Here is a 16,768-nt window from a genome sequence, read left to right on the forward strand (position 1 = left end):
GGGAGAATTAAACTTGAGGCCCATCTGAATAGTCACGCAGCCTTATTGACTGGTCAGAAGATGAGGTGAATGCCGAACACCAGCATGGTCAATCACACATGCAAACACATACTGGCCAAGATAGGGAGTAAATATCAATAAACAGACACATACAAATGAAGAAAAGATACACTATCAAATTCTGTGATGCATGAACAAATTGGGTCAGGAGTACATTAAATGAAGTCAGAATCAAATAATAGACTTTCAAAAATTTAAAGTCAAAAGCCATCAGAAAAAACCCAAGTCAAGATCCATCTGCTGTGCATGCTGTTTTTTTAACATTGTGTCAGGTCAGCAGAGGTATTTATAGTTGTCGAAACACTGTGGATGTTGGAACCATCTGTTATTCTGAGAGTTATTGTAGAAATAATCATAAATTCTGGCTAGATATTTGAGCTTCAGAGTTCATTCTTAGTTTGGTATTAGTTTTGCTATTGCTTTAGGTGTACTTTTTTCTCATCACTGGAGAACAGCTTGCTGTAAATAAAAAATCTCTCAAGCATAAAGACACACACCTGGTGAAGAAGGCTCAACAGTGGCTGCACTTCCTGCAAGTCCTCAGGAAGAACAATCTGGACAAGAAGCTGCTGCTGCTGGCCTTCTATCACTCCTCTGTGGAAAATGTACTCACATACTGTCTGGGTGTGTGGTACATTGGCTCCACATCTGAGGACAGGAATTCTGTGCAGAGGGTCATCAACACCGTACAACACCGCTTCTGGTCAATTAAGTCCCACACCAGCAGACTTACAAACAGTGTCTTCCCCTGGGCCATACGGAGTGCACATAAACACTGGCATGACACATTTAATTTTTGTCTCTGCTGTGTGTGTGAATATGTAAATATGTATGAACAGATGTGTATATCGGTGCATATGTATATATGTACCTGTCTCCTATATTTAAATATATATATAAACATATGCGTGTGTGTACATGTATATATGAATATGCATCTTCATTATTTGTATAATTCCTTTATACTTTACTCTTTTTATTTAATTAAATTTTTTTTTTTTTCGGTGCACAAACCTATGTGGAGCTGTCTATTGAAACAGGGACATTAGCCTTGATGACAGCTTTAAAAGTTTTATCTAGATAATTTCAATGTGAATAATATGTTGAAAATAATGATCAGTCATTAAAAAAGAAAATGACAGTATCTTTACTGTACATTTGCTTTAGGCTATTTTCACTTGTGCATTTATCCACATGTGGTCCCCTATATGGCAACACATTCTCACTTCCAACTTCATCAACACACAGGGTATTCCTTTGACATAATTTCATGCTGCACAGAAAGCTGCTTTTCAGCTGTAGGATGCCACTTAACCCTCTGCAGGGCTAATAGCAGCATCAGGTGCACTAATGGTAAACACTGAGTGGCAGTCGTATTTATTATTGTGCTCACTTACAAACATGTGACATAGACTGTGTAAGGATGTCACAGGATGTTCATCTTCAAAGTTTAAGCCTCATCTCTGAGTCCAAAGGCACTGCTGTTTTTTTTCTCTCATAATTTTGTCTAAGTAAAATAGTTCAAAATTTAGAAAAGCATCAAATATTTTAAATATTTTTTATCTATAACCACTATAGATAAAAAAAAAAAAAATAAAATACATTGTATTGCCAAATATTTGGCAGACTTTTTTCAAGTTGTCATAGCAACACGTCCCAACACTGTTATGGAACATCTTGGCAAAGTCTGACTTTACAAAAGTGGCACTTTAGGGGTACCCCCTGAGTGCCACAGAGAGAGTGTTTTGTGAACTGGAAAACTGGAAGCTTTAATCCAGTACTGTATATTCACATAAATAAACATACACATTCTTGACACTAAATAATAACACCAACTGATCTGCATATGAGAGTGGTTTGATACACAAGCTCCCAGTTTCTCAGAATCCCCCCCCTCTCACACGCACACTACATAGAGCTCATATCCAGAAAAGCTGGTCATTACTCTCACTGTCTTCACTCATCTTTCACCACCTCCCTCTCTCTCTCTCTCTCTTTGATCTTTCTCATTGGACTCATCACTCTGCATTCTCTGCAGACAAAGAGCAACCACAGGATGACAATCACATTAGAGCACACAATCTATTTATGGCTTTGCCTCATATTTCAACTCCATTATTTTTTTCTCTCTCTTTGTTTCTCTCTCACACGCACACACACATAAAAGATAACACAAACTCCTTTTTCTGTTCTCTTGTACTCTGTGATAATATAAACACAGGGTCTTTAGTCATAATGAGTTTTTAATGAAAAATGAATTATTTACTCTGGCTGGAGGACAGAAGCTGAAAAAACAAAGAAAGGCAGGTTAAAAGCTTTGAAAACAATGCTGTAGTAAAGTCTATTACTGTATATTTTACTTTGAGTTTGGGTCTATATATGTAAATTACGACAAACATTTTTTAATGAAAAAAACCCCAACCTTTTAATTGATTTGTTTGGCCCATTTTCCTCTAATCTCTTGTGAAGTCAACTGCTGAGCAGGTTTAGAAGTCACCAGCAGAAGATTAATTGCTTTTGACAGTTTTAAAATGTACTGTGCAGCTTTCTTCTGGAGACTTAACAGGTGCCTCTGTCATAAGAAGTGCCAGGTAGTTAAATGTCTATCTATCAGAAACAGACCAAAGCCCTTCATATTGGCCAGTAAACTGTTTTTTTAGGATTACATAACTGCACTATAGATACACTTCTCTCTTGTTGCAAATTGTTTGCTGCAAATTTTGTAGTTTTAACAGTTATTCCATTTATTTATAGGCACATTAAGTCAAGTAGAGCTTTTTTGTAATCTCAGCAAAATACATTAAAAAAACATAGAAGCGACAGAAAATGTCTTCCTGGACCATAAGATGCAACATGCAAGGCAAACAGCACAAACAATATATACCAGAAGTGAAAAATGGAGATAAGGGGGGAAAGGGGAGGTAATAAGTATAAATTATAAATCCACTACATAAACTAAAGTATCATAGTATTTTACATATGCGTAGGACTTACAGAAGGAGGGACACATCAAGGAGGCAGGGACACAACCTTGTGTGTGCCAGTGTCATGTGTTGAATGAAAATCAGTAGTCATGAGGTAGCTTATTGGAACTGTGCTAACATTCAAAAGTTTTTTGAACAATACAACTATAACAATAAATGGTTTACCTATTTTATATTGGGTGGGGACAGCCAAGTGGGTTTTAATCTGGTGTCTGGACAGTGTGTTTAGTACCAGTTAAAAGCACTAATGCTGGGTGGTGTAGTCAGTACTGAGCAGGGAATGAGTAACATTGATATTGCTGAAGTAAGCAATAAGTTCTTTAGGTTTCTTAAGATTAAGAATGTTGTCAAAAAATCATTTGGAGACATCTCAGACTCCAAATGGCTGTAATATGCTGATAATAGTGCTCCTGGACCTTTTTCATGTTCTATGATTGTATATCCACTCAACATCTATAGTGGCTAGATTCGTCTCTGTGTCAATGTTTTTCAATTTCTTAACCTTTTTCAATACAACAGTGGTATCCTGGATATATGCAAGAAGTGAGGACAAAAAAGGTTTAATAAAAAGGCAACACATCTTGATATTGGTTCAATAACACTGTCATCGTCTTTTTTACCAATATTGACTAAATGGCCTATAATTAATAATGTCTTCATCTTTCAAGATAAAGTGTTCACAAAAATTAAAGGTTGTACTGTGGGAGTGTGTTGTTGTCCCTCATATGCAGGCCTATGTCTGGGTAAGTGGGAAGAGGATTTTGTGTTCAATAATGATGTTTTTGTTAAATACATTGTTTGGTGGGGGTGATGTATTGACGACTTTGTTTGGTGTCATCAGGTTCAGAGAACGAATTAGTTAGATCATGCTTTTTTGAATAATGTTTATCAAAAAATCAAGCTGACACTTGATTGCAGTATGAACAGCATCAATTTTTTTAGATTCAATCCATTTATATAGCGCCAAATCAAAGATAAAATCCAATTCAAGACAATTAGAATACAGTTTATTGTAATACAGTCACAATCCAATCAAATTCAATTAATTCAATTCAAAATTAGTCCAATTCATACACATAAAGTTCCTTTCTAAGGAAAATGAACAGATTGAACCAAAAATTCTCTTGACCCTGTCCTGAGTATGTACGAGGCAACTGTGGAAAGAAAAACTGTGGGAAGTGTTAAAAGGAAGAAATTTCTGGTAGAGCCAGACTCAGGAAGGGTGGCCATCCACCTTGACCAGCTGGGGTTTGAGATGACAAGAAATATGGGACAATAAAAAAACCATAACACGAGGTAATCCAAAGGCAACAACTTCAGTTTTGTCTGAATTTAGGAGCAGAAAGTTCTGAGTCATCCAGATCTTTATGTCTCTACGACATGCTTGTAGTCTAACCAACTGATTGGTTTAATCTGGTTTCATAGATGGGTATAGCAGAGTATCATCCGCTTAGCAATTTGTCTAATAAGATTACCTAAATGAAGCATATAAAGTGAAAGTTGGTCCACGCATAGAACCCTGTGGAACTCCATAACTTACTCTGGCGTGCAAGGAAGATTCTTTGTTTATAATAACAAACTGGAATCTATCAGATAAATATGACTTTAACCAGCCTAATGCAGTTCCTTTAATCCCAATAATTTGTCGTAATTGTTGTAAAATGTTGTAATCAATCGTATCAAATGCAGCAATGAGATCCAACAAGACAAGCACAGACACAAGTCTGCTATGAGAGGCTAAAAGGAGATCATAGGTAACTTTCACTTGTGCTGTTTCGGTGCTATGATGTACTCTGAATCCTGACTGAAACTGTAAATAATCACAAAGTTGAGCTGCAACAATTTTCTCGAGAACTTTAGACATAAAAGGTAAATTGGATATAGGTTGAAAATTAGCTTACACTCCTGGATCAAGACGATGTTTTAAAGTAAAGGTTCAATTACAGCAACATTACAAGTCAGTGGTACATAGCCTGTCAACCAAAACAGACTGATCAAGTCCAATATAGAAATATTGATTAAGGTGAAAACCTCCTTGAGCACTGGTTGAGATTGGGTCTGAAATATGAGTTGATGGTTTATAAGAGACTATTGCTGTTGTTAGCTCAGAGAGCTTGACTGGACAACATTTTCTTTCCAACTTTCTTGCAATCTGCTTTAAAACATGCAGCGGTGAATTACCAAGGAGCCAGCTTCTTCTGACTGATTGCCCTCATTTTCAAAGGGACAACATTGTCCAACGAAATTGTAGTGCTGTCAACAAGACAATCAAGTTCTGTGGGAGTAAAGTTTAGGCAGTTATCCTCTGTTGTTGTACATGGTAGTGAAAAAAATTGCAATGGAATTATTTCTTCAAGTATGTTTACAGCATTCTCTGATAGACACCTATTAAGAATAAATTTCTTCACGGATGCTCTGAAGTCAAGTAATGTAAACTCAAAATTTATCAAAAAATGGTCAGATAAGACAGGGTTATGAGGAAAAACAGTTAACTGTTTACTTTCAGTACCATAAGTCAGCGCAAGATAAAAGGTATGATTGAGAGAGTGAGTAGGTCTCTGTACACTTTGAGAAACTACAATGACTTTATCTGTACTCAGCATTATTTGAGATAAAAGATCTGAGAATTCAGGCAGAAAATCTGAATAAGGGCCAGGTGGATGATACACAACAACAAATAGAAGAGGTTTTTGTGATTTCCACATTTGGTGGGAAAAGCTGAGAGTCAGAGATTAAAAAAAGCTCAAACTAATCTTGGGTATAGGGCTGATTAGTAACCCTGATCTGAAGATTCTGCCTGTGTTTCGAGGAATGTAAAAATTTAAGAAGCTAGAGGAAGTTGATTCATTAATGCTGACACGATCCCCCTGCTGTAGCCAAGTTTCTGTAAGACAAAATATATCAATGTGATCATCACCTATCAAGTCATTCACTAACAAAGACTTGGAAAGAAGAGATCTATTATTCAGCAATTGATTTATTGATTTATTTAATTTGCGTGGTCTGGGAGCAGACATAGTAATTTGGGGGTTTTGGAGGGGTAGCAGCAGGTGGTAAGCTGCAGAGAAGTGTGTAAGACTACAGCTCTGCATCCTGGTCTCAACCCTGTGTTGTCCTGTTTTTGAATGACTAAGAAATTAAGTCATATTTCTATATGTGAGAGTCGCTCCTTCCAAAATTAGATGGATGCCATCTCTCCTAATTACCCTAGGTTTTCCTTAGAAAGATTTCCAATTTTCTATGTAGCACACTTTGTTTGCTGGACATCATCTAGACAGCCAGCGGTTGAAGGACGACAGGCAGCTAAACATGTCATAACTGGTCTGATTGGCATAACCGGGTGTCCTTACTGCCAACATGAATAACAATTTTATTGTATTTACAACTATCCTTAGCCAGCAGTTTTAAATAGAAGCCCCTAGAATACATTTGACTATGGTCACTGATGTCTATAATGCCACATTTATGACTATGGAGCCTCCAAATACCAGGGTTTTTTCCTCAGTGGGGGTATCACTGAGTGGAGAAAATCTATTAGAAATGCAGACAGGGTTGTGGTGAACTATATGCTTGACTTTGAGCCTATGCCTCCTTTTCTTGACTGTTACCAAGCCAGCAAGGGGTCCCCACTGCTCATGAAAAGCTGGGGGACAACTAATGGGATTAACTAGTGGCTCCTCACCAGCTGGTATCAGGTGTTTTCAACAGCGCAGAGCTGAGATTCCAATTCGGATAACCCTGTCTCCAAAACTGTTTTTAAGAGTGACTTGAAATGTAAACAAATATCACTGTCCTTCACCAGTTTTGAACAGAGTTTGTTTGAACTTGGGCTTTCTAACTCAGTGCTGTGTGCCGTGGTTTATTGGTCTCCTAAATATAACAAACTTTTTAACAGACTGTTCTGTGTTCCTGGCTGATGTTATGCCTAAGTATGACCTGGTCATTATTGTTGGTGACTTTAATATTCAAAAACCCACTGGCAAGAGATTTTTAAACATTATTGACTGTTTTAATCTGGTGCAGTCTGTACTTGGCCCTACACATGAACGTTGTCACACACTTGATCTTGTTTTATCTCATGGTTTGCCTGTTTTTAACGTGGAGATCTCTTAATGCTTTCTTCTCGGATCATATGCCTTTACTGTTTGAAGCTGCTGTCTGCCCTCATCCAGATAAACCTTGCACTCCAGCTCACAGGTGTCCGATTATAAACCCCTCCACTGCTGCTCACTTCTCGGCTGCTTTTGAACAAAACTGGGTCATTTCTGTTTCAGATAGGGGTACAGAGGCTCTAAATGTATGTTTTCTTGACACCTGTCAAACTGACAAAGATATTGCGGCTCCACAAAAGACCAATGGACCAATGAACGAAAATGAAAAAAGGACAAACTGCAAGTGTCCTTCCAACTATTGAGGCTGGTATTATTACCAGTGCACTGTAAAAGAGGCCAAAAGACAATATTTTTCTGATATTGTTATATTAAACAGCCACCAGCCCATGTGTTGTTTAAAGTCATAAACTCTGCACTGAATGTGATATGACCACAGCATTCAAAACAATGCATGAGGTCATCTAGGTTGTGTTGATGTGTGTTGATGACCCTGCTATTCAAGTTCCTCCTTGTGGATGAAGCTCTTGGTAGCCTTCATGCAATCATCTGGTTGAGTATGCTGGTGCGTTTAGGGGACCGGGTAAGAACATATGACATATTTAGAATAGAATAGAAAATAGGGAAATTCAAATTTGTCAATTATCTAAAAAAATTATAAAAAAGTATAAATATTTACAATGAATGTATATTAGACAACAACAATAATATTACTATTATTACTAGTACTACTAAAAATAATAATAATGATCCATGACTAAATAAATAAATTTGAGAAGAACATATCAGCAGTCACTATTAAAAAGCCTTTTGGCTGTGGGACAAAGGACCTGAACCTCTCAGTCCTGCAGCTGAGATGAGCCTCTCACTCCCGATCTCCTGAAGTCCATCACCAGCTCTTTGGTCTTGGTAGTGTTCAGGAGCAAACAGTTCTTTTTGATCCAGAAGGACTCCACAAGGTACCTGTACTCCTTCTCCTGTCCACCGCGCACACATGCCACAAAAGCTGTATCATCAGAATACTTCTGTATGTGGCAGGACTCTAAGTTGTACCTGAAGTCTGATGTGTACAAGGTGAAAAGTAAAGGAGCCAAAACAGTACCCTGCCGAGCCCCAATACTGCATTCCAGTGTTCCAGAAACACATCTCCCCATCTTGACATTCTGTGATCTGGCAGTCAGATAGTCTATAATCCATGATGTCAGGGAGGGGGCCACACCCATACCTAAAAGCTTATCTTTCAGTATTGGAGTCGTATGGTTTATCAAAGAATCAAAGAACACGATTCTCACATATTAACCAGGCACATCCAGATAAGCACATGCCCAATGCAGCATGTACAGAATCGCTTCTTCCACTCCTATGTGTTTCTGGTAGGCAAACTGGAGGGGGTCAAGATCCTCAGCAACCTGCAATCTCATGCGGCGAACAAGGAGTCTCTCCAAGGTCTTCATGATATGAGAAGTCAAAGCCACTGGTCTGTCGTCACTCAGCTCCACCGGTTGCCTTAATTTGGGCACTGGTATGAGACAAGAAGTTTTCCACAGCACCGGGACTTTTTCCATCTGAAGGCTCATATTAAAGAGTCTATGAAGAGGGACTGCTAGTTGACCAGCACAGTCCCTCAGAAACCTTGGACAGACTCCATCTGGGCCTGCAGCCCTCCCTTACTGAAGTCTCCTGAGCTCAGCTCCATCCTCCTTTATTGTTAGACAGAGGTTGTAGTGGAGGGACGGCGACAGGAGTGATGTTGCTATCAATTACAGAGATGGGGGTAGGGTTGCAGCTGGACAGAGGAGGGCCAGTGGTGGGAGTTGCTGCAGATGTGGAGGTGCAGCTGAACTGAAGAGGCCAGGCGGTGGGAGCAGCAACAGATGTGAAAGTGCAGCTGGGCTCAGGAGGCCTGGATGTGGTAGCTGCCACAGATGTGGATGTGCAGCTGGGCTCAGGATGCCTGGTGCTGGTAGCTGCTGCCGAGGTGGAGGTGAAGCTTGGCTTAGGAGACCTGGCGGTGGAAGCTGCCGAAGAGGTGGAGGTACAGCTGGACAGAAGAAATCTGTTGGTGGGAGTTGCTGCAGAGGTGGAGGTGCAATCAGGCGGAGGAGGAGGCCTGGTGATGTGAGTTGCCATTGAGGTGGAGGTACAGCTGGACAGACGAAACCTGTTGGTGAGAGTTGCCACTGAGGTGGAGGTGCAGTCAGGCGGAGGAGGAGGCCTGGTGATGCGAGTTGCCATTGAGGTGGAAGTACAGCTGGGCAGAGGAAGCAGCCTAGAGGAAGCAGCTGTGGGGGTGGAGGGAGCAGAAGCAGAGGTGGAAAAAGCCACACAATCAAACCTGTTGAAATATTGGTTAAAAGTATTGGCTCTGTCCACATCACCTTCCATAGACAGTTTTTCAGTCTGTATCCAGTGATGGATCTCATGCCCCTCCACACCGCCTTGGTGTTATTATTCTCCAGCTGTCTCTCTACCTTTTTCTTGTACTCCACCTTAGGTCGACGTAGTGTCTTTTTTAAGCGCCTGTTGTACATTCCTCTGCCTTTCTCCATCCCCATTCTGGAACGCCCTCTTTTTCTGGTTCAGGACGTCTTTGATGTCACTGGTGATCCATGGTTTATTATTTGGAAAGCACCTTACAGTTCTCACTGGAATCATAGTGTCCCTACAGAAGTAGTCAGTGATGGTGCTGACCCTCCTGTACATGTTAATGTCCATTTCTTCTTCCTCCGGTAGTACAGCCCAGTCTGGGACATCAAAGCAGTCACTCAATGCATCTCTCGCCTCTGGTGACCACTTCCTGAAAGATCTGGTAGTAACAGGAAGTATTTGTACATAAGGTCTGTATGTGTATTGTAGATAGGCCATGCTGTGATCAGATCTACCAGTGGTGGAAGACACATTGCCGTATAAGCCTCCTTCACATTAGCATAGAACAGATCTAATGTTCTTTCTCCACATGTTGGACAGTCCACATACTGTACAAAGCCAGGTTAGGCAGGAGGATAGGGAGACGTCGTTGAAAACCTCTGTGATTGCAATCTCCTGTGATTGCAATGAATGCCTCAGGATGCTGGGTCTGTATTCTATCAACAGCATCATGGATGACGTCACACACCGTTGTAGGTGCTGCCCTCGGTGGAATGCAAACAACGATGACAACTGTATATGGGAACTCTCTGGGCACATAGAACGCACGGAAACCAACTGACAGCAGCTCAATGTCTGGACAACACACCCTCTCCCATCTCCGATTTAAAAAAACAGGATAATACCTTTCCGCTTACTGCTCGTACTCTGGTCACGATCTGCTCGTATAGCTGTGAAGCCGGGAATGTCCACACACGTGTGTGGTGTGTTGTCTTTCAGCCAGGACTCAGACAGACAGATCAAACTGTTCGCCTCTAGCTCATCACGCTTGTTTGTTAGCGAGTTAGCATTTCCCATAATCACCAAGGGCAGAAAAGGCTTGTACCTCCACCTCCTCTTGTGCCTCTTTGCCTTTCGTTGTGCTCCAGCTCTGCATCCACAGTACAGCTTTTTTAGCTCGGTCGGAATTGGATGTTTAAATCTGCATCTAATCCTCGACAGTACCAACAGTTTTTCTCTTGTGTACACTGCTCTAGTACTGGTAGCAGTGCACATTGTCAAAAAAAAAAATTGAAACGAAATGTAAATAAAAAGCAGATCACTAAAAAAGTAAACTAAAAATGACAAGATTATATGAACAACGAACAAAATTGAGATCTATACAGACTTGCTGCCGATAAGTCTGGCACATAGCAACCATATTTATAAAAGCTATTTATAATTTAATCTTTCAGAAAGAGTTTACAATCAGTCATTTTATAAATAGCAAAACCTATTTTGTCATTTATAGGCTAGAGTATTGATGTTTTTTACATTGGGAAGACGAAAAAGACATCTGCAGGATAGATTAGCAGAATATAAATATGCAGTCTGTGCAAGTAAGGTTAACTGTCCTATGGCCAGACACTTCTTGGATCACCATAATAGTGATCCATCCACATTACAAGCCTTTGGAATTGATTATATCCCCCTTTCCATTAGAAAAGATAATAGGCAAAGGAAACTCAACCAAAGAAAGGCATTTAAATTACAGACCACAAACTACCCAGGCCGAATTAGGCATTAGATTATACTGTCTTTTTCTAGTTACAGTTATCACATCAGTTTTTGTATTGGTTTCTTTGTTTATAAATGTATAAATATCTTGTAAATAGTGATAATTCATGATTTTTTTTTTTGCTAATGTGGGCCAAATGTTGTCTTTTCTGGTTGTATTAATGCATTTGTTTTTTATATTTCCTTTTTTATTTTTTCCCTTGTCCTGTTCAGCATTATGGCAGCAGAATTGTAGTCTGAATACCTTTTATGCCAAACAGATTTGCTTTGCCAAGGGAAGTTTTATAAATGTAAAGCTCCCCTTGATGCCCATTTATTTATTTCTGTTTACAATATATAACATGTAATAGAGCTGAACCGGACCGGGGGACAAGGAAAGAAGAAGAGTAAAGAAGAGGAAACAGAACAAAAATAGAAACAAAAAACAGACAACCAGCTGCTACACCTGTAAAAACAAAACAGACAACAATCCATGGTCTCTGTTGCGAATCCAGCCTTAGCGCCACCAGGAGCACCTGAAAGCAGACAAGCAGAGAAAAACAAACACACAAACAAACAAAAACAAGCACAAGTAGCAGCAATCGCATACATCACAACTGTGGATATAGATGACCTGAGACGACATGATAATACGTCAACTGCTTAGCGACCATGCTACTGGACTAATGAATGTGTGTGGGTGTGTGTGTGAACATGCAATACCCATGGCACAGGACCTACATGATAACCGTGCTTAGTTATGAGTGTATAAGTGTACAGGGCCACAATCCACAGCCTCCCCAAGCAATCAGAAGCAGGCAGAGAGGGCCACAAGACCCAGGCCACCAGCAGCCCCACACGGACCACAGAACCCAGGAAGCTCACCGCAGGGACAACCATGCATCCACCCAGAAGACTGCAGAGGAAGCCTCCGGACAGAGCCCCCACAGGCATAGGGCAGAGGCAGCCCACCGACCCCGCCAGGCCCCAGCCACCCAGACATGGGCCGTGCACCGGACCCGGGCCCAGGAGCCCGAGCGCCCCCAAGCCCCCCTGGCAGAGGCCCCACCCAATACCCGGGAGGACCAAGCGCCCCAGACAGCCACACAGTGGGTCAGCGCCTGCCCCAGCACCCCTGGCCAAGTGCCCTGGGAGTCAAGACGTGCCCACAGGTGGGTGAAGTCGCGAGCAGCGGGGAGAGGCAACGCCACCCCCCCATCGGGAGAAGCACAAGCAGGCCAGGCGACAGCAAGTCCCAGACCCAGGCCCAATCATCACCACACACACTTGCACGTCCCATACATCCACACATCCACACGTCCTCCCTCCCTCGACTCCGCTGGGGTGTAGTGCAGCGGGCACACCAGGGGGCCAGCAGCCCCCCAGCCACCACAGACCCCGAACCAGCAGAATAATGAATTAATCCTCCTGGCCCCTCCCGCTCCGAGCAACAACCAGGAAGCAGAGGTGTGAGAAGACCCCTGTTTTTTATATTTCCTATGACAGGAGTAGTACTGATGGAATCTTTCATCTGTTCACCTGTTTGATTCCCTGAAAGGTAGTACCCTAAACTTGTTGGACTATGACTACGACTCACTATAACTAAGCCATGAAAATAAAGGCATGTTGATCATTTTTAAAAATTAAGTGCCTCTGAGTATTAGTTTCCTCGCTGTTAAATTAAATTCCCTCCCACCAGACATCCGTACTATTGACTCTCTCTGTTTGAATCAAGAGTCGAAACTCACCTGTTCAAGAAAACAACTATCTGTAATTACACTGTCCCACGTCTTTTTCAAAGTACTTTATTTATTTATTTTTTGTGTGTATTTTGTTTTCTCTGTTTTTATTGTATAGTGTCCTTGAGTGACTTGAAAGGCATTTTTAAATAAAAAATATTATTATTATTGTTAAATTAGCCTAATTAATGGCGGCTGTAGCTCAGAAAAGCTAAAGAGCCCATCAATCGGAAGGTCGGTGGTTCGACTCCGGCTTCCCCGGGCTACATGTCAAAGCGTCCTTGGGCAAAACACTGAAGCCCACGTTGCCTACCGACGTGTCCATCGATGTATGAATCTGTGTATGAATGGTAGAAAGCATGTAGTTATGTATTGACTTAAGATGTGCTGTATGAGTGTGTGTGAATGGGTGAATGTGGCATGTAGTGTTAGAAGCGCTTTGAGTGGTCAGCGAGACTAGAAAAGCACTATACAAGTACAGTCCATTTTACATTTAACAGGGGCACCATCCCTCAGCAGAAGGACAATTTTATTTAAGCTTAATCAGTCTTGTACTTGTGGATTCTCTTTCTTCGGCGAAGTGGCTGGCGGGCCGGTCTCTGGTTCTGGCTCTGTTTGACAGCACTTGGTGCATGCAGTCCCGTCTCCCTTTGGTCGAAGATGTGGCTCTTTGGCTGAGTAGCTTTGGAATGGTGTCGAGTCAAAATAACTGATTGAGTCTGCCCCGTGGAATTTCTTTGGAGAATAAGTGTACAAAAATTTAGCGAAAATGAAATAAGCTGAGTCAGGGCAAAGTTAGAAAAATATAAAAACTAAAGGCGAAAAGCTTAGCAAAAGAAGCAAAAGAAAGCCAAAAAGCAAAGGTATTTTGAAACTGCGCACATGACTTTTATGGGTGAGGGTGGAGATTATTTTTTAGCTCTCAACCCGAGAGCAACTCTGTTTCTAAAAGTAGAATGAGAGGCAGACCCTTCGGTTATCAGGGCCCTCTCTTGTGGAATAAGATTTACTTTTAAGATTAGCCTTAAGACTTTCCTTTTTGATGTGGCTTATTAGGGATGGCTCAGGTGATCCTGAAACATCCCATAGTTAAGCTGCTGTAGGCTTAGACTGCTGGGGGGCCTCATCTGTCCTCACTTTGCTCTTATTTCCCCCTGATTAATCTGTTTAATTCTCAAATGATATTATGTACATGTAACATTATTGTGGTTATTAACACGTGTTTCCCTGTTCCAACAGGTATCCTCTGAATGGTGTTATGGTGTTTTTCCCCCCTTTTCTGTCTTCTCAATCTCGAGCTGGTCGAGGCAGATGGTCACCCTTCCTGAGTGTAATTCTGCCAGAGGTTTCTTCCTGTTAAAAGGGAGTTGTTCCTTTCCACAGTCGCCACAGGCACGCTCAGGATCGGAGATTGGACTGAAGACAAGTTTCGGTGCAATCTGTTGGTTTCCTTAGCTTGGATATTGTTTTGAATTGGCTCTTGTAACCCATGTTAAAATATGACATAAATAAGAATAAATAGTTAAATAAAAGCTGCATAAATAAGTTTGAAAGTTAAAAGTGATTTATTTAATGTCTATTAATTCATCAGAGTTAATTGGAAATATTAATACAACAATCATTTAATGTTGAAGATTAAAAGTTTGTAGACAGAAAATAACGTCACAGACTCAGCATCAGTGACCCTGCAGCCCACAGACCTGAGGGAGAGAGCAGAGGAGGAACTGGAGAAAAAGAGTAGTGATTAATTAACAGTAAAGTAGTGAAAAAGTCTATTACAGTTCAAAAACATAACTTACCTGGTCGGGAACTGACGGGGATTTTATGAGAACTAAGCCACATCGGTTTTGGTGAGTTTTGTGTTTATTTTCTTGCATTTTCATCGTGTTGTACTTTTTTTTTCTGGTGGAGAGCTAACTCTAAAAAAGTAGCTGTTCACAAAGAAATGCTCTGTCATAAACTGTTATCCAGTCAATATTTTGGGTTTATGAAGACTGTGAATGTTATAAAAGAGATTGTGAAGAATTTATTTGTGTAATTTGAGGATTTAAAAAGAGTTTTATTGTATTTATGGCCTGTTATACAGGTCAGGTTTTTTTGCTCGGTTGGAAGCTCAGTCGGAGCAATTGGTCTGTCATGTGCCGGCGTGCACATTCACAGACAGGATTCAAGATGGCGAGCCAGACCCATACCTTCAATTCATCTTCTCCATCACATCAGTGAGGGACTCTCCTGCGTGTGGTAACTCGCTGCCAGAGCGGTAGGAATATCAGGAACTAGTTTGAACTGAACTGAACTGAACTGAACTGACTGAATAGAACTGAGAACTGATTGAATTACTCTTTTTTGGACTGAATCGAACTGAGACTTTTCATTGAACAGAACACTTGAACTCACATTTGAAATTGAACTTAAATTTAAAGTGTCATACTTTTATTTTCATATGTTTATGTCCTTGAATGTGATTTGAATAATTGTGGTCCACTTTCATTTAATTGTGTTTTGAAGGTATTTTCTTACCTATAAAAGACAGGAAAAGAGTTAACTCAGGAAGAAAAATAGGAATCCTAAAATAGGTGAAACCTAGGAAAAGGTCTAACTCAAATTAGTCTGACTAAAATAGTCTAGGAGAAAAGACACTGGTCTAATTACATTAAATTTGATTTACTAAAATAAACTAGGTGAACTAAAGAACAAAAAGATATTTTGATTTATACTTACCTCATTAAGAACCTGCAGGGTGTTTTTGGTTTCATGTACTGTATTTTATGTGTGTGTTTTGGATTCAGTAAATTGCCGGCCTTTTTTACTTAAAGCAACGGTCTCTGGTGTTATTGTTCTTGCTCCCCACTCCTTAGAGCCTAGAACTGGTCCAGTGGCGCAGTTAGTGGTGTGATACATACCACACTCTACATGAATGAATTGGATTATTTTTTAAATTAATTTGATTTGGCCTCAGACTCAGGACACAGACGCAGGGTCAGTTCAAGAATGTTTATTAGATATAAACAATAAGGCAGGTTGAGGATCACCCGACAGAGTAAAAGAAGAGGCTGTGAAACTCCTAAAACGCTCTCCTCAGTAACTATGGCTGGGGAGATTGCTGCTATGAAAAATTATCAAAATAACTCTCTCCAAAAGGGAGGAAAACAGAAAAGCTATGAAAGATAACAAAATGAACTCACACTCTCCTAATGAGGCGGATTTAAATAAAGGACGCTCTCTTAAAAACTGAGGCACTATGAAACATTTACTATAAACTTAAAGTGCTCCTTTAACGGAGGCGTGACAGATCTAAAACAAAACACAAACTCACTCCACTAGCTGAGAGCTATGAATCTTAAACAATTAAACGCACGCAAAAGCTCCGCTAACGGAGGGGACTATCAATGATTACAACAAAAGATCTCTCCCAAAAGTGGAGGAACGAAACAAGCTATGAAAAACTTACCGTTATTAAATAAACTATGGCTAGGAATAAATTACAAAGAAACGGCTCTGCAGGAGAATCGCTCACTGCAGGCTCGAGATTTCTATGGCTGTGGTTTGAGGAAAGGCTCGTAATTAAGCTCATGGACAGAGACAACATACTGGCACAAGACGCAGACTATTTGAACACATGAGGGACCAAGGGGAACAGGTGGGAAGACTTTGGGAATCAGGGAAGATAATCAGACACAGGAGGAAGGGTAAGATACCTGAAACGAGAGGGGAAGTTAGTGAATTTCAAAATAAAACAGGAAATGACCAGACA

Source organism: Leuresthes tenuis, unplaced genomic scaffold (assembly GCF_036924035.1).
Source record: "Leuresthes tenuis unplaced genomic scaffold, fLeuTen1.0.hap1 SCAF_8, whole genome shotgun sequence".
Classification (NCBI taxonomy): Eukaryota; Metazoa; Chordata; class Actinopteri; order Atheriniformes; family Atherinopsidae; genus Leuresthes; species Leuresthes tenuis.